Source organism: Anabas testudineus, chromosome 15 (assembly GCF_900324465.2).
Source record: "Anabas testudineus chromosome 15, fAnaTes1.2, whole genome shotgun sequence".
Taxonomy (NCBI): Eukaryota; Metazoa; Chordata; class Actinopteri; order Anabantiformes; family Anabantidae; genus Anabas; species Anabas testudineus.
This window is the reverse complement of record NC_046624.1, coordinates 6,207,772-6,232,657: the sequence shown is the minus strand read 5'-3', so window position 1 is coordinate 6,232,657 and position 24,886 is coordinate 6,207,772. Positions and strand designations below refer to the sequence as shown.

The following is a 24,886-nucleotide window of genomic DNA, read 5'->3' as shown; positions in this document are numbered from 1 at the left end:
TGGAACCATGTTGAACATATAATCTAATATGGCTAATTAGTGTATTTGAGAGGAGATGGTGCCATTATGGGTTTATAACAAGATAGACATATAACTTTGTTGGTGCTTCCAGACAATGCCTAACAGATGGTGGTGAGGCAAATTACTGCAACAAGAGGCAGATGTTCAGCTAAACGTTCACATGAACCAATATCTGATCCAAACGCTTGCAGCATCATCAAGCCTACAGATTATACAGGAGGGATAGTTTTACATATTTAACGCCAATTCCACTTCCTTTTTATGTAATGTAGTTGGTTAGGCTTAAAATTAACAAGGACCTGGTGAGGTAAATTGGCTATGACAAACAAAAAACAGAAATGCAATACAATTCACTGCAATATTAAGTTGTAGCCAGCTCTACTATTTTAACTTCAGAGAAGAAAGTTTGCCGTTTATCCTTTCCCCTTGCTTAGTTTTGTTTAACTAGGGAAATAAAACAGTCCAAAGGCTCATTTCAGCAGTTTTATTTATTAACCTGAACATCTGAGGAAAGCGAGGAGGGCAAAATCTCTGGCCAGTTTGTCCTTGAAATGTAGCTTTGCTGCCTCTTGGGTATTTTAGATGTCACATAGACACACACATGCTGCAAACCCACATGGTTTCCATTTTTATCTATAAATAATGTCCCTGTATGACTGCCATGTGTACACTTTTGCTAAACACACACCAGGTTGGTAATATAGGCTGTAATATAACTGTGGAAAACGATTCGACACGGACAATGCAATAAAGTCCCTAACAAACAAAGACTGCACTGTATACTAATTCTAAAAGCAATGAGGAAATGAGCAACTCCAGGAAATACAAGAAAGTTCCTCTCTCATCGATCCCTTCCAATGTCATTAGGTATGCTTGACAGTCCTATGGGACTAAGGGACTTACACAGAAATCATCTCTTCCCACACTGACTTCTGCAGAGAAGATGACACCATGCTGCAATAGAAGCCTTGAGTGTTAATATTGACCTAAATGTTTTTTCCTGTTCTTTTAGACAATGATGTGCCTCATTTATCCAACTACTGCAATCATGTGAAAACCACATGACTTATAAAGCAAACCCTCTACATAACAAAACATGGAACTGATTCTATATACTTCTGTCAGTCATAAGACTGTGTTGCCTGGTGTTCACCTCGGTCCACTTTAATAGGATATCTTAATTTCCTTGAGAACGGTTTACATTTCTCTGTCCTTAACTGTTAAGGAGGAGGATAAATTATTTTGGGATAAAAATGTGGGCCACATCAAGATTTGCTTCAAGCCACACTTGATCAAATACACTTGGGACAAGTCGCAAACACTGTTATAATAAAGTATGCGTCTCTGCCTGGGCCAAATACAGGTTAATGCATGCATGACCCAAATGTGTAAGAACAGACTTGATAATGATACAATCTCCATTAGGTCTACTGCTAAATCATCCAACAGCCTCCCTTTCCCTTTAAACATTGGCCTGGTAGTGAACATAGCTTCATTTATGGATTTAACATGAAGATATTGTGTTGTGTGAGAATTAGGCTGATTTTGATGTAATTTTAAATACAGTAAATAATCCTGAATTACAAGTAAATTCTCTCATTCCCTAAGTATAGTCAACTCTTGTAGATTGGTGTTTGAAACATAAATTATATAAGCATGTGAGTAGGTCAGCTGGGACCAATGTAAAATTTCCTGTGAAAAATGACACTATATGTGTAAATGTGGGCAAGAGTAAAATAAATTTACCTTATTTACCTTTCAAAGGACATTACGGTCCCTAATCTTTGGCAGTTTTATTTCATGATTTGAAGAAGCAAAAGGAGGGGAAATGTGACCTATACTGAGCCTACTGCTTCAAAGACTAAATATCCATCCACCTCGAAGTGAAGTATCCCATCACCAAAACAAACAAAGAATCTTGGAAAAATGGCTCTAAGTAGTTTTCCTTGTATTTTCTATTCTTGCAGCTGAACACTCATTTTAAGTTTGTCTAGTCATCTCAGTTCTCTTATCCAAACATGACAGGAAGCACAGGTGACTGCAGCAGTCATATTGATCGATCACATCCCCACCAATACAACATGCCTCCGCAAATATAGCCCCTTGTGTTGTGTTAACGCAGGGCAAATGCCTGTGTGAATCCAGCCTCAGAGCAAGTGATAGCATTATGTGCCACCTGTACAAACAACATTGGTGACACTCCGACACAGTTTTACGGATGACTGAGAGCAGGAAGAACATAGAAACTGACATACTGTAATCTGACAAAAACAGCCTAACCTTTGTTTGTAAAAAAAAAATAAATAAATAAAAAATACCTCCTTTAGAGCTATATTATTGAAAAACTATTCACATTTACAATTGTTTAAATTCCTTGCTGTTATATAACATCATGGTTTTACCTCCAATCTCTTTCCCACTGGTAGTAAAAACATAGTAAAAAAGAAACAGAAGCAAGAGGCCAGTCTGTGTTCATACTGTTCAACCTCTCACTGTTTGTGTTGCTACATGGGGTCAAGAAGGGGGAAGCTGGCCTTTATTTCACATCTAAGACGGGACAGAGTAAACAAGTTAACTTGGTGGTCTGCGTTTCCCTTTCCGCCCTTATATTAGCAACTTTCCCTGTGACAGTGATTAATGAACACAGTTGTACCATGTCTCATTCCACATCCAACCCCCACCTCACTCAACCAATCAGAATGTCACAAACTACTTGGTCAGCAGAATCCATCTTCTGTGTGACCTGAAGGAGGCTGTTTTCTGGCCTCTCCTTTGTGGCTGTGTGAACAAGGGGGGCAGCAGATGGAGGGTGGGCGCTCTGCTTTGCTCACAGCCCTTTATTACTGGGGTAATGCATCGCTATTATGGGTGTTTAAGACACAAGGCCTTGTGAACAGGGGGAAGGGATGGGGAAAGAGTGATGGGAGAGAAAAGAGAGCGCTAATTACAGTAATGAACCCATTTTCTGTTTCTGATGCTGGATAGTCTGTCTTTCATCTTGGTTCATCCAGAGAAGAGTGGCCCAGCAGTTCTGCCAAGTCTTAAAATAATCCTCTGACATTGTGGCCTGATTAAAGGCCTGGCAGATATTAATATGCTGTCAAAAAAGTTACCACGTTCCATCCACCATCCTCAATTAATACACTACTATCACTGATGGGCTTTTTCACCAGAGCAGGTCACATAATATAACAGCAGCCTGCTCTGACAGATTCACTAGACCAACTCACTTCTTGTTAGTCTCTTATACAACCCCTACACAACTGTCACTGTGATCATGGAGAGAAGCTATATCTCATGGAGCTAAATCTCTTTGCTGGTTACAGCTCTGAAAATGTTTAGAAAGGTCTGAAATAATTTAACTGTGTCACATATAGGGTTGAGATTTTTGTGCTATAATACCCATTTAAAAAAAAACTATCACAGTTATTCGATGTCGATTCTGGATAGAAATGTGACAAATACTTTGGGAGAAGATGTTTATGTGTTTGCTTCTTTTGCAGCCACCTTGAGTCCACAGATATCTGTCTTGACGACAACCTCTTCCTGGGATATCCAAAGTGATCCCACACTGCTGATTTTAATTTCTGGGGGATGTTGATATCAGCCTAGCTTCTCTGCCATTTCCTCTGCTGCTGTATTTGTGCCCAAGGCATGGTCTCACAGGCCACACAGGTTATTTTGGCTGCATTTTCCCTGATTCTGCTAATAAGTAAATGCACATTGCATAATAGCCATCAACATTCATGCCATGGTACATTGTGCAACTGGGATTCCACAGCAACCCTAGTAACAAAAGTAATTCCCTGCTCGCCATTTGATCCAATACTGACAAAATTTAAACTCTCAAAACAAGATAAAGGGAAATTAAGTCAACAAGCAAAGATGTTCTGCATCCTTTAACACTGAAGCTCATTGTGATGTCAGATGTTACAAACACATGCTGTGTATATTATTAGGATGAATCTAGTCAGACCTGACAGCACTTGAGCAAATTATGCATATACTGCATTCTCAAAAAGCAGGACCATGTCATTAGACCCTAAAAATTATTCCTGTGAGGAATGCCAAATCCTTTTCATGTCTGATTTGTTGGCAACAATGCCTGTTTCAGGCAGCAGTGGTTCTCTAAGAAGCCAAACATGTCACATAATGAGATGTCTTAGATCTAAGGTTACCTTTCAAAATATCCTGTGCTGCATTAAGTGGAGGAGAAATCACCAAGAAGTCACAATTATTTGAGCAAAATATCACGATTTGCATATGTATGTCCATCACAGACACAATCTAACTGTAGGTTTCTGCAACCATTGTGCATAATACAGTATGATGACAGCATTTTTTATTATTATAAACTTTTGTGCACTGGCCAAGCTGAAGGTAGAATAGCTGTCGGTAAAATAAAGCATTTATGCCATCCTTTCCGATTCTTGAATTTTCTCTTCTCTCTCACTGTGCGATCCTCCACAGTGCCCAGCCAATTGCACCCCAGGTCAAAGTTAAACATATTTATTTAGCCCCAACCAAGTTGCTAGGTCACTCTGAGACCTGGGGTGAACAAAGACCTGTGATTATAGCCAATTATTGTTAATAAAGTCTTGTATAATTGAGCCCAATGCACCTCTGTTCTCTGCAAGCAGGAAGTAGTAGCTGGCCTTGTCCCCAAGACAAGACTTGACCTCCAGAGCTTAGGCCAAGCAATGATGCAGTCATCCTCTCCTCCCCGCAGCCAAATTAGGGTGCAGTTTAGGTTAGAGGCCATGATGATTACACCAATTTTCCAGGCCATGGACTTCATCATATAGTGAGTCAGGCAGCATTATTGTGTGAAGCAAATTTACACGTTCTTCTCATTCACAACCCATTTAATTTAGTTTCCTGTCACCTATCTTCTACTGTTTTATGTTGAGAGGATGCAGTCAATCAGACATTTGGATGTGTCACACCGCGTTCATCATTAACACAGTGAAAGGAAAATACCTAAGCGGAAAGCAAATAAACCTGAAGGCATGTTGCTTATGCTTCACTGCCCGCTATTTGATTCCTCAATAAACTCACAATAAAAACAATGAATCACATTCCATGTCACTATACAATCGAATACAATCAAATTTGTGCTGCACACAGTGTAAGTTTTTCCCCCTCTGAGGAGTTGATTTAAAACAACGTGGGAGTTCTGTTTTCAATCCTCTATTGTAAGCAGCTGTTCCAACCTTGCAGCAGGAATGGGAGGAGTGTGTGCGATGGTTTTGGGCAAGATAGATATTAAATTCATCACACTTGCAGCAAGAAAGGGAGGGGTTTGACTGTAACAAGACACAGGCATCTCCAATCTGATGAAAACACTAATGTTTCTGCTTCACTGGAGTAATTCGTTACCTTAACTGAGTTATTGTAAAGGAGAAAAGAGGTTAAGAAGAAATGTGAATTTGACAGAGTGGGAAGAAAAAGAACAGGAGTTTTGCCAAACCTTGCTCAAAGAGATGCGTGCAATTAGACCACAGAACCAATTAATTGGGCAATGTTATCCTTGAGAGTTCATTACTGGGGCCTGGGAAATCAGGCATACCATCTTCCCTAAGTGTCTCCAAAAAGGACACTTGTAAAAGGGTGTTAGGCCCGAGTGGGTGTGATTCTGCTTACAGCCACTGAGGCTATGAAAGTATAGACCAAAAAAAAAAACCACCAAATGCACCATTCAGCTTCCTCCTCTTTCATCTACTGCTCCCACAATTCAACCTCACAACAGGGAGGAATCTCCCACCAGCTGACAGCCAAATTAGCACTGATGCTAAAGCCCTGCCATTGATGCCCAAACCCACCCCTTCCTGTACACAATGATAACTCACTATACTTCAGCTTGTAAGAACCCAATCATCTAACTCCACCCTCTCTTATTGTAGTCAGACCACCAACCGAACACCCCGATGTGCCAATATTGCCTGCAGGGAGTAATGCTGAGATTTTAATGGCCAGTGTGAATGGAAGGTCACACCCTCAGTGGGAGGCAAGGAAACCAATGAATGAGTTTGAGCCAGCTGTCTTACTGAACCTGATGTGTAGAAGCTAACAACACATCAAATCCAGCCTACTTATCTTCTACCTATCCTGCTCCATCCTCCTAAGACCAGAGCTACCACATATGCTTAATATTTATTTGGGTTAAGCATGGTTGTGCAAGTAATAAGCTCCAGAATTAAAAATAATAATTCCCTAGCGATGGGTGGCAATCTGACCAAATCATCCATTAGAGAGGATATACGGATGTGACTATTACTAACCAAATTGTCTAATTCACCCATTCGTTTGCCCACTACTCCCCCTGTATCCCACATTCTCACAATTTCAAATCACATTTGACTGTCGAAATCAAAGACCACTGAATGCGGCTTTGGGTTTGACTGGGTCTGTCCTTACAGAGTGCCATGAGTCACATCTGATGAAATCTGAAATAAATAGATACACAAGCTCCAGCTGCAGTGAAAGTTACAGTTATTTATTTAACTGCATTAAAAGTGTATTTCAGCTGCAACATTTGGCACACTGTGTATTTTATGTTGTGGTTAGGCCCAACTGAGATAATTAAAGGTTTCTGTAAATGCTTAAGTATAGTACATCTGCCGTATGTTTTTTCTAATGTAGGTGATATGAAAGGTGATATGTACAGCCACACGCATGCTGATTTGTACTAGTTTTCAATCTACAGTATTGGTAGATGTAGAGTGGAATTTGGATCTTTGTGTCACATTTGGTCTATGTATTTGCACCTAAAATGTGCATCTGATCACTTAACATTATCACCCAGCTGGGGATGCTTTGAACGGATCTTTGTAAAAGAAAATATCAAGTTATTAATGGATAACCTACACACACTACATCAATTAAAGCTCTGTGTAGGGGTTTATATTTGTTGCAAACGTCATATTGCCTGAGAGAACATGACATTTCTGTATTTGAATGTGCAATCCAGTACATCGACCATTTGCTACTCATCTGCAATCCCATCTCTGTTTGACAGCCTGTGAATATCCACTGTGTCCCTCCAAATTCAAATCTTGTCATGTTATCACTACTCACTGTTATGACATGATTCCATTTACCTGGCAATGCTTACAATCACACAAAAACACATGTGAGATCATGCCAACATGATGATGGGTATGATAGCAGCAGAGATGACAGAAAGAACGCTGCAAAGGAGAGGAGTGTGTGCGCATATGAGAATGTGCAAAAACTGAGAGGTTGAACAGAGGCAGCTTCTGCAGGACCAAGAAACAATTAGACTAGACTAGACTTTTTGTTTACATCTCACTGCACACAGACTCGAGTTGACCCAACAGCAGAAAACTATCAGCAGAAGAGATACAAAAAAAGGAGGTCAGACAACACAGAGTAAACACATACTCTCACTGTCTCATCATTCCCATGGCATCACGTCTCACAATGCTCTGTGGGAAATGCCCACAGTCACTTATGGCCAGTCAGTGCTCCAGGTGCACAGGCTTATGGAGAACACAACTTCTATTAAACAAACCCTGCAGTATTTGAGTCTAAACTCTGGTATGAGTGGTACTTTAGAAGGGATTCTGTATTCTCCATCTGCATTTTGATCTAAATAAAACTTAAGTAAAACTCCTTTCGTCTGCTTCACTTCTGCGTCTAACAGACCAGACAGGAATCTCTGCAAAAAGGAAGTTGATACATACCAGAATAACACTTCAGCGCTTCCCCACAAGCCCTAAGAAAATGAAACAGCTTTAAAGAGATATAAGACAGACAACAGCTGGAATACAAGAGGCCGGAGAGATATGTTTTGAGCTGCACTGTCTGATATCTGCTCCTGTAGCTACAGCGCTAACCCGAGATCACTGCCCTCCAATGGACATCTCACCACACCTCATCTGTCAACAGTTATGTTCTCACGTGTAAAATTAAACAATAGATAGCTGTTTGCTTTGCCATGGACTTTGTGGTTTGGACTGGCAGTTATTTCTAGGCTTTGTCTTATCATAGAGGCCGCTTATATGCACAAGTCTGTTTTGCTACCCCAAAGGAACCCTGAGTCTGCTCTGCTTCGTGCTGGCAGCAGCTCCATCTGGAATGTGCTGGCTACAGCTGAGTCTAAAGCACAGGGGTCACCCATGATCTGACTCCATTTTACTTGGTTCAGGGAACAGTAAGTGACTACAAACGGTAAATTCTTTTCATTTCCTGCGCACATTCAAATCTTATAATATCTACCATATGCTCCGTTATAGACAAAGAAAAGGAGGCTGCCAGGAGAGAGTGGTTTGAGACAACTTGACTGTGTAGAGAAGCCAGTGAACTAGAAGAAGGGGGAGTAAAGGTAAATCCAATTATGAAGTGTATAGTGATCCACACAATGTACTCGTACATATCTTCCATGTGTTTCTGGAAACCTCAACTGAGTCCTTCAAAGTAATTGACTGTATTGTGAATCATGTTTTGTAGCTATGCATGGGAAAGCTTTAAAAACAACATTTATTCTTCCAACAAGTATATTTGGTATTCTGTATTGTGTGCTCATTGAATATAGACAGCCAAGTTTCTTAAAAGATGTTAACAGACTCCGCTTATATTGCCTGTGATTTGTATCAGTATTTCTAATGCAAACGCAAAATATACTGTGTGCATCAGCTTTACCGTTTCTAAATTCCAGTGCCAGATAATGCATTAAGATGACAGCCGCTGATAAAATAAAATTACTGCTGCAGCTCTGGAATGACGACCTTTACATGCCAACATTAACATAATTACTACCAGCAATGCACCAAATGAGCGCTAAACCACAATCACACTGACAAGGTGTGGAGCCGAGCTAGGCAGTAAAGTTAGGTTACGAAGAAAAGTGCCCCTGTTCTTGAGTTGTAACCAGACTCATATAAAAACAGCACAATACTGGTAGTGGTGGCTAGAAAGACGCAGGCCTCCTCCAGGCTCCACTGAAACTGGGAGTCTCCTACCCTGTTGCCCTGCCAGCTGGCTATCTGCCCAGCGTCTGCCAGGCAGCACACTGCCATTGTCCTTTAGTTGTTTCAGGGTGATCTGAGAATTAAAATAGACAGGACAACAGATTTTCCTTGTTTAGTCACATGAGAACAAACAACAAGCACTGTGGCATTGGAGTGTGTAAAAAAAAACACAGTGCACCAAGTTCAAAGATTGAGAAAAATGTGTAAACTTGGCTAAGGATTAATTAGAGAGTTCCTAAACAAATATAAAATTAATGAATACAGACTGATGTTATAAGAGGAATACCGTCTTATTAGAAATGTCACTGTCAGTGCTACCATGAAGCAATTAATTAAATGTCAGTTAACATTACATAACCAGCACTAGTATCACACCCAACATACACATACGTGTAGTTTTAGATGTCACTCCCAGAGCCTTTTCAGGTGTTACACACTGACGCTCCTATATGTTCCCAACAGAAGGAGATCGTGTTTGTTCTTGGCTGCTCCAGTGGAGCCCCACGAACAGGGAGCACTGTGCTGTGGCCCTTCTCCAAAAGGGACCATCTGTCCCCCCGAACTGGGCTTAACAACACCGGCCTTCACTGCTATGAGGAGACAGAAAGGGACATGCAGGGTTGATGTGGCACAGCAGGTCTCCAGAATAAACCACCACCTATTTCCATCAGCACACATCCCCCCTCTGCTGCTCCCAGCAGCCTGCTGCTTCCCCAGCTACCACCATACCAATGACAGCCTGTCAGCGGAGCACACTCTCAGGGAAAGGACAGAAAGAAAACAAGGAGAGGAGGAGCGAAATGGTGAGAAGAGCACTCTCATCTTGCAAAAGGCAAGCTGTTAAAAGAGTTGTGAGGCAATCCGATCGAAAGCTCAGAGAAGATCCAGGCCTCTGCTCCTTTGCTGAGGTCAGTCAGAGTCCACATCGTCACATTATCACTGACGAACAGGCAGCAGAGGAGGGAAGTAGGTAAGCTGTGCAACATTGCGATTGAGAACCAATACGTTCACACAAACACATACACACATCGTTCAGAGAGCTGTACTTGAACGTGCTGACCAGCAGAGTGACCTCAGAATGTGTCAACACCACAGACCACCTCTTCCTCCTCATACTCATTCAGTGGTACTCATTTTCTTTTTAAAGTTTGTTTCCACACTTGGCCTGGTGTTACTGACAGAAATCCAAGAGTACCAGAGCAACGTTGGACATAAGCTGCTGGAAGTCTCGTATATAGCAAACACAGATATAGGTTTAGTCAACTGAACTGCAGGGAGGACACAAGTAAGCACAGATGCAGAGATGAATCACTTCTTTATTCACCTCACAAAAACTTTTTTGTGCTGCGTCTGCCAGAAACACACACTCACAAATTCCTCCTCTGATACACAACAAAGGACAGACCAGTGGTGTTTATACAATGCTTATTCTGCATATAAATACAAGCAAAACTGAGATCATTATGCATGAAACACTTTTTCCTTTATCCTATCAGGCCATTACATGAAAGACCAACATGAGATATCAACAGCTGTTGTGCTTACCCGATTAAAGGAGTTTTTTTTTGATCAGATCCATAACTTCATAAGAAAGAGCAGGGGACACAAAGCTCTGTGAGCCACTGTGGTAATGAGCCCACTGTGGAGATGCTATCCAAGTGCATTAAATCCATCAGCCACTTGTTGAATGCAAGTCACTCAAAAACACACAAGGAGGAAAAAAATCTGCTACACAATAGAAAGTCTTGAAAATAAACAACAGCACCACAGCTCTACCTTCCTTTCCTTGATCCAATAACTAGTCTGGGCAGAAAATGGAGAAAGGCTGAAGAAAAAGAAGGAGAGAGTAAAATAAGGACAAGTCTGGCAGCCATCGGGGAGTCAATTTAGCAAAATGCATACAGCTGCTCCTTAATGCACACAACCCCCTCCCACCCCTCGTGACAAAGCCACCAACAGCTGAATGAGACTTCAGCATTAGCATATGTAAGGGAAAGTAGGTGGCTGTGCTGGGTGGGGGACTGCTGGGTTGGTGTTGGTGGTTGATGGGGGGGAGAGAGGGGTAGACCGTGACATTCAGAGCTTCGCTTGCTGACAGGAAGAAAGACAGGAAGAAGACAACAAGGGGGAAAGCTATTGTTCTCGAGAAAATATGCCCAGGTCAAGCCTGTGACCTTCCAAGTTCCCTGCACTGGCTGACATTTAGAGCAGCGGGAGATGGGGGAATCCACTTATCTCTTCCTTGTCCTATGAACTACAGCCTGGTACAAAGGTCTGTCAGACAAACCCAGCTTAAACATCCTGAGATAAGAGGCGACAGACACAACCGGAGAGGTGGACTGCGCTCCACATGCTATATGCTGAACATTAATATTTTTACCTTCAGCAGAGGCCAGAGCAACACACAGGAGGTAGACAGAGAGGGAGGGGGGGGGGGGCTGGCTGAGATGGTCGTAACAGCAAGGAAGAGAAATGTGGGGAAAAAAACCCCATCTCTGCAGGGTACTACTCTCCGGTGCTTCACTGCAAACAGCTGTGGGTTTAAGGGCCTACATACACACAAGCCAAAGGAGTAGCACCAACAAAGACGGACTGATGTGCTGCCTCACATCTCCAGATAAAAGCTGCACTTGAACACACTGCAAAGACTACAGCTCGTGGCAAGCTGACCGCTGATATTCTGTATATTCAACAACATTCTGCTGCCTGGAAGGAAATAAGTCAGTGGTCTAATAAAAGTTGCAAAAGGCACTGTAAAATCATCTGTAAAGTTTTGCTTTGCTTTGCTACTTACTTGCATTGTCAGATGTGGTATTTTGTCAGTAGATGAAGCCCATAGAAAATTTGTGAAACTTGGCACAGTTGGGATACTTGGATTGATGAATTTACAGTATCGTTTTTTTTACTTTTCACTAGACATATTCTCAGTTTATCTTTCAAACATTCCAATTAGTTAATGTAGTGGTGTGAAAACGACATATGAAAAGAAACTTTTGGTTGTCTTTGGCTGTGTTCTTTTTTGTTTGGATTGTGTATACAGACGTCTGAGTAGTTATTTCCTCTTATGCAAGCACAGGCCAGCTGGCTGTACGCTGTATTTATGTTCAAATGTATCCTTTAACAGAAGACGTTAGGCAACGTCAGCAGTCATTAGGCATTCGATCAGTTGCTGTTTGTTGACAGTAGCTGTTTGAGGTCAGCTTTGTGTGTCATGGCCTCAAAATCAAGTTGTTGAAACAGACTTGTGATTATAAGGGGGTGTGGTTGCAATCTGTGAACTAACATAAAATGAGGGTGTGGAGACTGATGAAAACCTTCCACTTAACATTCGGAAATGGATAAAATCAGAAGACTGAAGTTACAATCTACCAAGTATAAATGTGTGTAAATATGTCATTTTTGAGGAAGTCAGCCTTCCGTGGACACATAAAGGCTAAATATCTGTGTGAGGTAATTGAGTTTTGAGGATTTCTCTCTCATATAGTGCAACATAATTGAGTTTCAGGAAGCTTAATTGCTAATCAACACTAAAACAGTGTCATTCTAACAACTTCCTGGTGGCTGCTTTGCTCTGTCTGTTTCTGGTTGGAGGTAGGAGCATGTTAATAGCAGGAAATGACAGACTTTAATCAAGCTGAATGAATGGTAGCAAGTACAGGTCTTTGTGCCACATTCGGCTTTGATCCAGCCTCTGCAGGCAGGTTCTCAGCTTTGATTTGAGCTAAGGGGAAGGAAAGAGTTTTATTTGAAGAGTGGGAAGCCCCAGGAGGTAACACTTAAGAGTTCTTGTCACTGCATCCCAGCAAACAGACAAACTATTCATCAGCCTACACACACACACACACATGTGCAGCAGGGCCTGTTGTGAAACACACTATCCCACAAACACCGCTCGTTTGCACATGGACAACCGGGTCTGATGGGTAATTTACATACCAAGGGTAGTCATTACACAACGGATACACATACAGAACAGCCTACATTCACAAACACTAAAAACATCTTTAACCGCTCATATTTCAGATTGGTGTGCAAAACGTTGACCGATTTAAAGTTACATACTGAACTTTGGAGGATAATGGGTAAAGTCAATTGGCTCAGACAGGCTAAACTATAATAAAAAGTTGGGAATGTTTTTCTTGAGATATGTACGGTGTAATTTGTTTTATCCAGATAGAAAATGGTAAGGCCCAACGTTTCTGTTGAAATATGCTTATTTGCTATGTTTCTAAAGATTAGATGCTGCAGTATTTTTGGCAGGCTGCAGTACAAGTCAATATGATCCAATATCTTAATGTGGTGCAGTGTCAAATGCTTCTGTGAGGTGTGTTTATTGTTCTTGTTTTTTGTTGCCTGCTGTTCTTTTCCCTCTTCTCTTTCCACTCATAATAATCTATATAATTCTGCATACTGTCATATTTTGTAAGGTCTTAAACGTTAAACCCTGTAAAGTGCCTTGAGATGAGTTCTGTTGTGATGTGGCACTATAAAATAAAATTTAATTGAATTGACAAACTCGCAAACCTAACCAATAAGAGAAGGATAAAATCAGGCATGGGAACTCGACATAGACAGAGTTAATTCTCAAAATGTGAAAACATTAATATATTAGATTTGGACAGCAACACCTCACTTTAGAGGTGATGCTGGTGTCATTTTTAAATAATCTTGGTTAAGATGGGGCCAACTGTCAAAACAATGACATAATCCCTTACTTGTGCAAACATATGTTCACTCAATATGGTTTAACAGATCTCAACTTGGTGTGTTATTACTTGTGTTATTACTTTTGGTTGAAATGACATCCAAACACAGTCTGATAGTGTGGAAGCCTTCGAGGCTTGCTACGTAATTACAGTTCTAAACAAGGTAAAGCAGGATAATGTGGTAGGGAACAAAGGTTCTGCCTGATTGCTTCCACCAGGGGACATTTAATAATCCACAGAGAATGAAAGGTACCTCTAGCTGCCTAGGTTGAGCTCTCTTTCATGAGGGTGTGACGATACCCAGGCATGTGATGTATTTGCTGTCCAGTATTTTTAGTCCTGCTGATAACGGCATGCTGTGGTAAGACAAGTTTCTCCTTAGTTATGCAGAGTGGGAGAGAAGCTGTTTAGGGAAATGGCCTGGTCCTCCTGCAGAGAGGAAGGGAGGAATAACAGCTGGAAGGCAACAGACAAACACAGCATCTCTGAATGTCACTTCTCCTCCTCTACACCTCCCCCTTCTTTGCCCATCTAAGTTTTTTTCTGTTGCTGTTGTCTGAAATAATCAGAGAGCAAGAGGCTGCTTTGCCTTCACTATCCTCCCATGCCACTCCATCTCTACGACAGAGAGGGGGGGGGGGATTTAAGGGGCAGTGGGCACATGAGGTGAGGGGGTGGAGAGTAAACATTGGCTTTGCATCCCTCCATGTTGTTGCTAGGCAACTTTTCCTTCATGACAGCCTTGAGTGACAGCAGACCTTCCTCCACAACAAAGATGGAAAGTTGAGGGAGGAAAAAGAGAGAGGAGCAGAGAGTTGTGCAGAGATAAGTGGTGACTGGGTGAATACAGTGAGAGACATGCTGTTGCTGAGTTCCAAGTAAAACAACGTAACATAATAAATAAAAATGAAAGATTTCTGAAAAAGATAAACCAAGTTTACATAAAAACTGTTAATAAAATTGGGGTCAAGACCCAACAAGAGGTGAATTCCACCTCAAGATTCACAAGCCAAATCTGAGAGAGTTTGACATAACTAACATAATAAAGCAGGACGTTTGTTTCTATTTTATGTCTGATTAATTCTCTTACTTCTTAGAGTCCTAAAAAGAAATCAAATTAAACATGGAAACTAATCTTTGGTTGACCTGGTCACTACATGTAGCCAGATAAAACTGGTGACAATGGATACTGCACCAATTCAAGAGATTAAAAGTCTAAAGGTTTAGGAACCAGAGTTTTGAAACTGTTTCTCTAAACACTCTGTAATCAGTACAGTTTCTCTTACACCAACCTCTGTTCATACCTGATAAAGCAAACTTAATTTCAGTTGCTGTAATTGCACTGCAGAGCAAGCTAATGGATTAATCTTTGAACAATGCAACATAGCCACTGGCACAAGGATGTCTTCAGCAGTTAAGTGCTTATCCAAGTTTTGTTTATATTTGGCACTTTTGCCCGTTCTCTTTCATTACATGTGAACATATGATTAGAATCTGTTAAAAACTCCTGAGGAAGAGTGCCAGTATTACCACCACAACCTATAAACTACACTAATAGTTCCGGCTCAGCACATTTTGTGAGCAACACAAATTATGTGTTCCATCTGTAGAGCAAATAATAAGGGTTTCTGACAACTGCAGGGGCTAAAATAAGCATGTAGAATAATAATCACTGGCCAGAGAGTTGCTTCTCATTTGAAGTTTGGCAGGGGAGAGTTCACTGGATGCCAGATCAGGCACTCTGCTCTGCGGATGTGAGCAGAGAGCGCGGGCAGTCAGGAACCAAAGGGAAGTTGACACTGGAAGTGCATTGTTAGAAGCAGTATGGGAAAAGTTGCCACCATGGAGAATGGCAGACTCCTGTCACACCTGCTGGCTATAGAAGCATAAAGCAACACTACAAACAAACAAAAGTGCAATAGGGGTTACATCCATAAATGTACCCACCTATAAAAGTAGCCACCTGTTGACATGTTATAGGTTTGTGCAATGAATGTCTATTGTGAGTGGAAAAAAGAAAACAGATAACAGCATCTAGATTTAATAAATAAATAAGAGTTTTTTTTTTTTTTTTTCAAAGTGACCGCCATCTGGAGCATATGTTCCAGTACAGCAACTTCCTTCTGTAATTAATAAAGTTCTCCAAAGGGAGTAGTCTTATTAAGTGAAGAGTCTTCTTATTCTCCACAGGCCATGTTGCCAGCGCTCAGTGAGAAATGGCTCCGACTGAATTCCTGAGAACTAGGCAGCCCTGGTTTGTCATGCAGCTGGCATCCCTTTTATGGAGTCACTTTCAAAGCTTTTCCCCTACAAGTGGCATCAAAAACATCTGTTCCCAGGGCAGGCACCCACATGAGAGATTGGCCAGTCCTGACAGGATGGCCTGCAGATGTAGGCAACAACCGACATGCAAATGTATATGTAAAACCCCAGACAGCCACACCATGACAGTTAAATCAACAATGTAAGAGTCACAAAGGGGAGAGGAGAGGGAAAAAGGACAGACAAATAGAGTGTGGAAAGACGGGGACTCAGTATAGCAGTTTTACCACTATACCGAAGGGTAAAAATCACCACAAATAAACACTGATATGTTGCAATGGAGCAGATGTACAACAAATCGAAGGATGAAGATTGAAGGATGGTTATCACTACTTTAAATCCATGGTAGAAGACCAATTTGACCTCCGTTGTGTACAAAGTTGTCCTGTTCATAGAAGGGTTTGGAAATATCTCATAAGGTAGGAGCCTTATATATTAGAGATGCTCTGGCCAGAGTGTATGAGATACCTTATAAGTGCACTCTGCTAACACTTTGAGCAGTGTAACTCTGCATCATTACGTGAAGTGTGCTTAAGTACTGTCCACGGCTCTGTAAAGAGACTAGTGGGGAGAACATGGATTAAGCGAGTCAGTGGGAAATGGCCCGAGTTATTTCCATTCCCTCAACTCGTTTATGGAAACATTATGGGAGAAGGTTCAGTTCTCACGGAGCAGGAAGACATTCAGGAAGCGAGAGCGAGAGACAGGAGAAAGTGAAGGAGGGAGTGAAAAAGAAAACAGGAGGAGGGACTGCAGAAATGCTGCTTTTAGCCATTTTCTCTGGAAAGGACCTTGCTCTGTGTGTGTCCTTCATTGTGTGAGTTTCCCTCTGGCAAAGGCCACAAAAGCCTCCATTTATCTATCCTGAGCATCTAGCCTTATTGAGAAAAGGCCCTAAAATGGGAGGCAGCCATCGCATGTGCCAGGGTTACATGGCTTTTCCCTTGTTAACACTTTAGTGTTGCACCCGCAGCGCACCCAACACAATCTCCACCGGAGTGAGGGATTACTCCTGCCGACAAATGGGGAGAAAAAAAGAGGTAGTACATCTGTTCTATATATTTGCATTTCTTTGGTTGAGATTACAATGCACCACTTGACTTGATGGAAAGCGAACATTCTCAGTCAGGCGTGAGAAACCCACCCCATCAATGAAGCCTCTTTCCACCCTTTGGTTTCTTTAACCAGGGTAACAGCACATCACAAGGAGCAGCTTGCATAAAACCCAATCTGTCAACTCTGATGCAGATGGGGACGGTTTATTCATGATTCGCCCTCATCAGTTTCTATTTACTCACTGTTCTTAGGGGTAGAAAGGGGACCAAGTGCAATTTTAGGACATCGCAATGTGCGCTATTCAGAAATCTGGAGCTCTAATTGCAGAGTTTCAACATCTCTAGCATTGAGACACAACAGCTGCAGCTGGCATGGCATGCGGTGGGTGTGTTCAAGGGAGGTGTGGCAGCTAAAAGGGTGTCAAAAACTAACCTCCCACTGAGAGCCACCCACACACACACGCACACCTATGTATAAACATGCAAAAGCACATATCATTACATGCACATACACCCACACTTTTACAATTACACAGTATGCTCTTATTTCAATGTACATATCAGCAATATTAATGATATACAACAAATCTAGGCAAATACTGCCACATACACCCATACTCTTATTCTGGTCAACAGGTCATTGCCTGTTAAATACATGAGCCATAAAACTCTGTGTCAGGAAGAGGACATGAATGCTTTTTCTTGCCTCTACATATTTTCCCTATCCTTGTTTGCTCCTTGTTACACTTCCATCTTACCATTCCTATTTCTGAATGCCAAATGTAGAAAAGTGTCCAGGGAGATGACTGTGGATGAAATCCCTCCTTCCACCAAGTGCACTGAGCTGACTGATGTGAGGGCTCCCATTTATAGAATGACCTTTTTCCTTCAGAGCTGATCAAAGCCAATAATCTGATGAGTTACTTTGATGATGGGGTGAAGGTAATATTCAAATAATGGGGGATGGATTAAAAAAATGTCATAGGAGTACAGTTGCATTGCATGCTGCAGCATTTCTTATAGAGTGACCGCCACAGAATATGCACAACTCAGAATGACACAAGAAAGCATTAGCAAGTTAGATTTTTAAATGCACATCACTCAAACAGAGATCAGGAACAAGATGAAAAATGTGCACCGGAAGGTGTCTGTCCCTAATCACAGTGCTGGCCAGTTTTTTTTCAATAACATCCCAAATAAGCTTTCCTTATTCCTCACTTGCTTATCTCAAAACTGCAGCAGGCTCTGAAGATAGCCACATTTGGAGAGAGCACCAGGCACTGGCAGCTGTACAAAGCGCACTTAGGTTCACCAGACATGACAGAATCAAAAGGAAAGTCTTGTTGTCATTCATCTAGATTGCAAACCCAGTTTTCATCAGTAGAGTTTCATAAGATGACAACTCCCATAGACTTATGTTATAAATACAATATTAGTCAATCTGCCAGGTTAATAAGAGAGACAAAGAGTCCTGTCAAACTGTGCATTTGACCCTGAAATTCCACATCAGGACTATGACATTTTTTAATTCTCAGCATAACTATCACTTATAAGAAGACACAGACAGTAATGCCATTCAATACTACTGCAAGTCAACAACCCCTAGTCTGTGACAAAGCAAAGATGCTGCAGCAGATCACAAAGTCAATAAACAGAGCAACATGAACTAACCAGTGTCTTGATTCTTTTTGAGGAAAGTCTGAGGAAATGCAAGATGTCTCCTCAGGGGCCACAGACTCCAATCGCCTTTCAGCGAAAATTAAACCAAATGACAGGAAACAATTAGGCAATGTTTGTTTCTATCTTTACGCTCTCCTAGCAAAAGTCAAATGTCACCACCTGAGAGAACGGATATTCACATGTGACCTGATGAGAATCAGTGTGTTTACATGCCCTTCACTAACCTGATTATTGTTAGCTTTCTGTGGTAACATAATTTCTTGAGTCATGTAAATGAGAATATCTGTTTCCTTAATCAGGGCAGAGGATTGGAAGAATCCGGTTACCTCGGCTAGATTTCTGCTGCTGAAACCAAATTTCTTGGCATGTGCATACGCGTGTATCACTGCTGGAGTTGTATGTGCATGGCAAAAACGCCAGCCATGAAAACTATGAAAGCAATGTGATGAAAGAAAAGACCTACTTTCAACTACTAAGTATGATATTCAAAGTAAATCTATCAACAAGTTGGAAGCATACTTTGACCTCTGACGGTCGGTGTTTGTGTGCTCCACCTAAACACACATTATCTTGAGACAAATGAGAACAGTGTAGTTGTACAGCTGCTCCTGTGGTCAGATACACAGCACCTGGCTGCGTAACCACCACTTGTGTTTTCATTGTGTATTGGCCTGTGTCCATACAGCTCAGCGCTGAACTGTATGTGGCCCTGAAGTCCTGTTTACATTTCAGAGAGGTTCCACAGACCACCAGTAAACATAGCCTAGGGAAGGTAAGCACTGAATGAGCACATAGTGTAGCTAGTAGGCATTGTAACAATTGCATCTACATAGACCTCCTGTTAGGACCCTGTTTGCGTGAATGCATTATGTAATCTCATTTTCCTTTGCTCTTAGTTCTTTTAAGGCAGTAAACCCCGTTGGCTATAAAGGCTACCATTTAGTGTCAAACGTACTGGCCCTTTAGCTCTGGATCCCTCAGCATCACACCCCCTGTGGCTAACCTCCAACCATCCACAGCAGCTTCAATACACTTCAGCAAAGAGGAGGAGGGGAACAGTTGAGCTCTTCCACATTGACAGATCATGTGATTACAGAAGCAAGAATAGAAAAGAAAAAAAAAATCAGGCCACTGTCACTCCAGATCATTCTCCTCTGCCTTTACAAATTGCATAAAAGGAAGGCTAGTCAAAATGATGTTGCAAAGAAAGATGGAAAAAAAAAAAAAATCAAGTGAGATGGAATATACTACTCTAGCTTCGAATTAGCTCTGCTTGGTTGGGCCGGTGCTCCTTGAACACATCCTACCGCTGCTGCAGCCTTGACTACAGGGAAAGGCCAGGCCAGCTGGCAGTCCTGCACAGTTCAGCTCTTCTCTGCTTTAGCCTTCTCTTCCACTTTGTGTAAAAGGGCTTCCTGCACATACCAGTAACTCAAATGTCTAGAGCTTGTCTAAAGTAGTCACAGACTACCATGTTTTTGCTAATAGCAAGTTACAGGGAAAGGCCAAAGGCAACATCATATACAGGCATTTTGGTGCTTCACTTAAGTGGATACAAAGACTACATAGCAATGCCCTAGTTTAATAGTGTGCATAATTCAAAAGTACAATCTCAACTTAACTACAAGAGACAAAATATTTATATTTGGAGGCTATCAAAGGCAGTATAGTGTTTATTTTAACCAAATTAAGCTCTAGAAAATGAAAGAACGCCACAATGCCTCTGATATCTTCTAGCCAACACTTCAAAGAGTTTGAAAGCTCTGTGCTGCTGTCAATTGAAAGAACACAATCAGAATTATACATTGCCTCACAGCACTTTGAAAATCACACTGCAAATAAAACTGCAAATGGCTAAAGTTTTGTTATAGTTTATTCCCAAAATAAACACCACTTATTCATTCTAATCTGATTTACAGACCAGTGAAAACACTATCGAGAGAGACGTCCTCTCACCAATATGTTTTGTCAGCGCTTAAAAAAACAACACAACACAGTGACAGACTACAGGCCATGACTAGACTTGCTAATTTGTCTTGTGTCAGTGCGCTGGCAACATGAGAACCTACAACAAAAACAGACACTTTCTCACAATTGATAAAGGGCTGTTTGGGAGAAGGTTCCTTCCTGTAAAAAGGCTGATACCCAGAAAAATTTACATTCCTGTTAGAACTGTGCACAACACCGGCCAACTAACAACAATATATTAAATACTAAAAGAACACATACAACTGTCTTTTGTTCTTAGGTCATTATATTGTTTATAATAATTAAAGGAAATTAGGTCGAATTGAATGTTCACGTAACCTCACACTGAACAACAGTGTGGGAGCACTGCAGTACACTGTGAGGTTAGGTGAAGGATACTGGCTCCAGCAGCAATGGCTCAGTGACTCTCTCACACATTCACACGCAAACACAGTTTATGGCACATCTGTCATGGCTCTGCTCCATTTAACATGTTAATTACAATCAACCTCAATCCAAAACAATTCACTGTACTTTTACACTTTAAAGCAACTCACCCGATGATTCTTTGCTCCTTAGTGTACTCGAGGTGACAGTCAGGGGCACTTTTTTCAGGAATTGTCACAAATAGTACATAGAGAACAAATGGTCCTACAAAACTGTCTCCACACATCCCATCCCACCATCAAACTCAAGTCACTATTTCTTTATTAGTTACTTATCAGCAGCTTGCTGGTTGAGCAGAGTCAGGCTGGGAAGCCACTTGCATTGAACTATAGTTTCATATATGTAGCTCTATACCTGTCACAGCCAACCTGCCAATTGAATAGAATTCATTAAATGAATAGACTGAAAGTCTATAGAGGTCCCAATGGCATACAGTCTATGCATTAGCTCACTCACACTCAGTCCTGTCTGCCTATTCAGCTATGCCCTTTCTTTTTCGCTACAGCAGGAAGGAGGTATGCATCTCAGCGCTAAACCAAATCCCTTCTTATCTCCCATTGGAGGATAGCTATGACCACAGAGGTCAGTCATCCCGATTGTCTGGGCCTGCTGAGTGGAACGCAGACCGAGTTAACCCCATAGGTCACGACTGGTCCTTGGACTCATGGCCATCGGGTTAATGACTGCCCAGCGCTTATTCTCTTCATTGTGGCCCAGTGACAGACATGTAGACAAAACATATAGGGAGGGTCAGCAACTTTCGGTGGCCTTTTTCCCCAACATTCCTGGTATATACACTAATGAGTCCCAAAGGGAAGAAGAGGGGCAGGCATAATTTATTTAGGCAAGACACATTTTCTTATAAGCTTTACTATTGCAAATCCATAATGCATGAACATGATGTTTTTGGAAGTAGCATTGTTAAATGACTGGCTTGGTGAAACAAGCCAGTCGCAGCTCTGACAAATGGTATTTTCACTGGCGTCCACTGGGCAGAATTTGATGAAAAGGTTAAGAAAGCCCTGATTAAAACTATTGTGCATTCACACCAGGAACAACACTAATGGATTTAGTGCAAATCCACAAGGCTGTTTTGTCTCCCTTTGCTATTAAACTTCATGATTAAGCAGCAGGTATAAATGTGCCATTATTTTTTTTATGGACAACCAGTTTTATGAGGTGAGTAGAAGGCAACATATTGGTAAGATATTGGACCTTCTCTCAAACTTAGATGTTCCACATTTCAGCATCATGTGTGCAAGTCAAAGAGATTATCTGCAGGATTAATTACTTCATTTTTTCAGATGGGAAAATCTGTTATATCTGTATGACTGTTATAAATCTATAGGCCAGTGCCTATAGCTTCTGGACGGAGCTTAATCCAGAAAATCATCTGTGGTTTAAAAGAACATAGTTAAACAGTATGGTTTAGATACTGATATCATCATATCTGTATGACAAATGACACAGTGATAATATCTATCTAGATATAAACCAATACTACTTATTCAATCTGCACTGGGTTTCAATACAAATTTAATAAGACTAAAGGACAGCATACATCATCCATTGTTCTGGTTCCGGTTATCAGATGTCTAATCTTCTCCATTAAAGGTTGAGCTGTGCATTAACAGGCAGTGATGGCAAAGTTGGTCATCAGTGGGTTTAAACCTAGCCCCTGCCCCTATGTAGCACCTCCTCCTTAGCCCTTCAGAAGCTAAGCTTTGTGTCAGCAGAGGTTGACAAGACTCCTCACCAGAAATGGCGCAATCAGTACTTGACTTCTGTCACTATACCATCTGTTTCATCCAGCAGCATCCCCTCCAGTCATGGCACTGCTTTTTCACTCAAATGTGCCTGGCACGACAGCAAGTCAGTGAATGAGTGGCAAAATGGTGGGAAATTAAAGCACAAAACAGAAACAAGATGTGCAAGACATGAGGGATGGGCTGCTGCTGTGGCAGATATTTAGGCCAAATTTTACTATGTTAACAGCATTTACTAAGATCATTAACATTTACTTCTGTAGAAACAGTGTTGAATTGTGTAGTTCCTCCCTAAAACAATATAAAGTACAAGAGGACATCTCTTTGAAAAAAGCTTCTGAATTCAAGGCATTACATCTGGCAAAACAAGTTGACCATCTGTGTCTAATCTAATGTATCTACTATAAGGCTTAACCTCATCAGTATAAGATCAGATTAACCAACAATACATCTACTAGACATAAACAAATAAACAAGCAAAGTGGCACATGAGGGCACCATTCCACATATGTCCTTAAGGCACCTTACATCTCATTTGTGCATGTCACATAAAGAGTGGAAATATGGTCTTTTAAATGGCTGTTGGCGTCTTCCTGTGGTTCTCCGAGATGCATACTGACATATGCCAGTGACTGAGCAAGCTGTTAAACATGCTGTCTTAACGCCATTGCACTGATTACATACGAGAAGTCGTACAATGTGCACTGCAGAAAACAAAATGATGAATGATCCTAAGAGAAGGCAGCACTTTGACCCCGAGAGTGACAAGATCCTTTGTAAAACAATTTTCCACATTCCTCATATAATCATGAAAGTTTTATTGTTACTTTTTGTTCCAAACTAATGTTCGTCACTGCTAGCAATGATAAGGCAGATAGTTCTGGGGAACTTGACTGTCAGTGTTAAAAATCTAAGTGATAGCCTAAATGAAAAGAAAACTCACTTATTTCCAATCATTGCCTGTACTGTACACATGAATGCTCAGTGAACCACCCACATCCATTACAAACTGACCCCTAGTGGAGCAGGGGATCTATTCATAAAAAAAGCGTCAAACTAATGACGGTATTTGCGCTTTCCCTGACAGTGATGAGTGGGCTCAAATCCTTCCATAAATCCAGACTGCAATCAAAACAAAGGCCGACAAAAAGACGGAGAGAAAGTCTGGCTGTCACAACAGGGGTAGGGAGAATGTGATCCCCTGTCTGCTGGTCGGTTAGTTCTGAAGCAACAGGATTTGGATGGGGAAGCCTCTTGTTAGTCTTGCCTAGTCAGTCATCCAGCCAGCTGGTCAGTCAGCACAGACCAGGCCAGGCTTCCTGATCCTTGTCACATGCAATGGGTGTAGAATCTGTTGGAAAGGAGGGTGCCACATGCTTTGCCATGCTCCTATGGTGCAATAAGGAGCAATTCAAATGTGGTCTGAGCCTAAGTCTTACTGTTGTGTAAATTATGACTAGTCAGCACACCAGTAGCAAAGTACCGTGGGAACACAGACAAATAAGGAGAATGACCAAAGGAACAGTCAGTGCCGGGTGCACAGAGGGAAGTAGTGTAACAAGAAGACAGACGTCAGCTACTGTTCAGAAAGCTCCCAAACCTAAAGAAATCCCCAAATACCTTAATGTTCTGCTAATATATTTACAAGCCATTCCTGTGGCACAAACACAACATAACGGCTGTAACTCTAGTGGGGTGACTCCAAGCCCACTAGGCCAGAAGACATCCTAAACAGCTCTGCAATGATAACAACTGCAATACAGCCTGTGGGCATGTCACAGGAAGCCGTTTCTCTGCCAAACCTGACAGGTTCCTTATTGTTCAGCTGAGCACACATTGTGCACATAACTTTATTTTGAAAGACATATCTATCCGGCTCAATTACCCATTGTCTGGTTAGTCATGCAGAAGGCGCTGTTAGAAATAGA

General features: G+C 41.5%; 1 protein-coding gene across 3 annotated transcripts in view; it reads right to left on the bottom strand.

Moving 5' to 3' along the window:
• The window catches only part of LOC113158955 (signal-induced proliferation-associated 1-like protein 2), a 73,717-nt gene that overhangs the window by 46,632 nt on the left and 2,199 nt on the right, over nucleotides 1-24,886 (bottom strand). Inside the window, exon 2 of one of the 3 annotated variants that reach the window (XM_026355359.1) lies at nucleotides 9,006-9,087. The exons of the other annotated variants lie outside the window; for them this stretch is intronic. The gene's annotated coding sequence lies outside the window, so the exon portion shown is untranslated. The remainder of the gene's footprint in view (nucleotides 1-9,005; nucleotides 9,088-24,886) is intronic. 3 annotated transcript variants of the gene reach the window in all.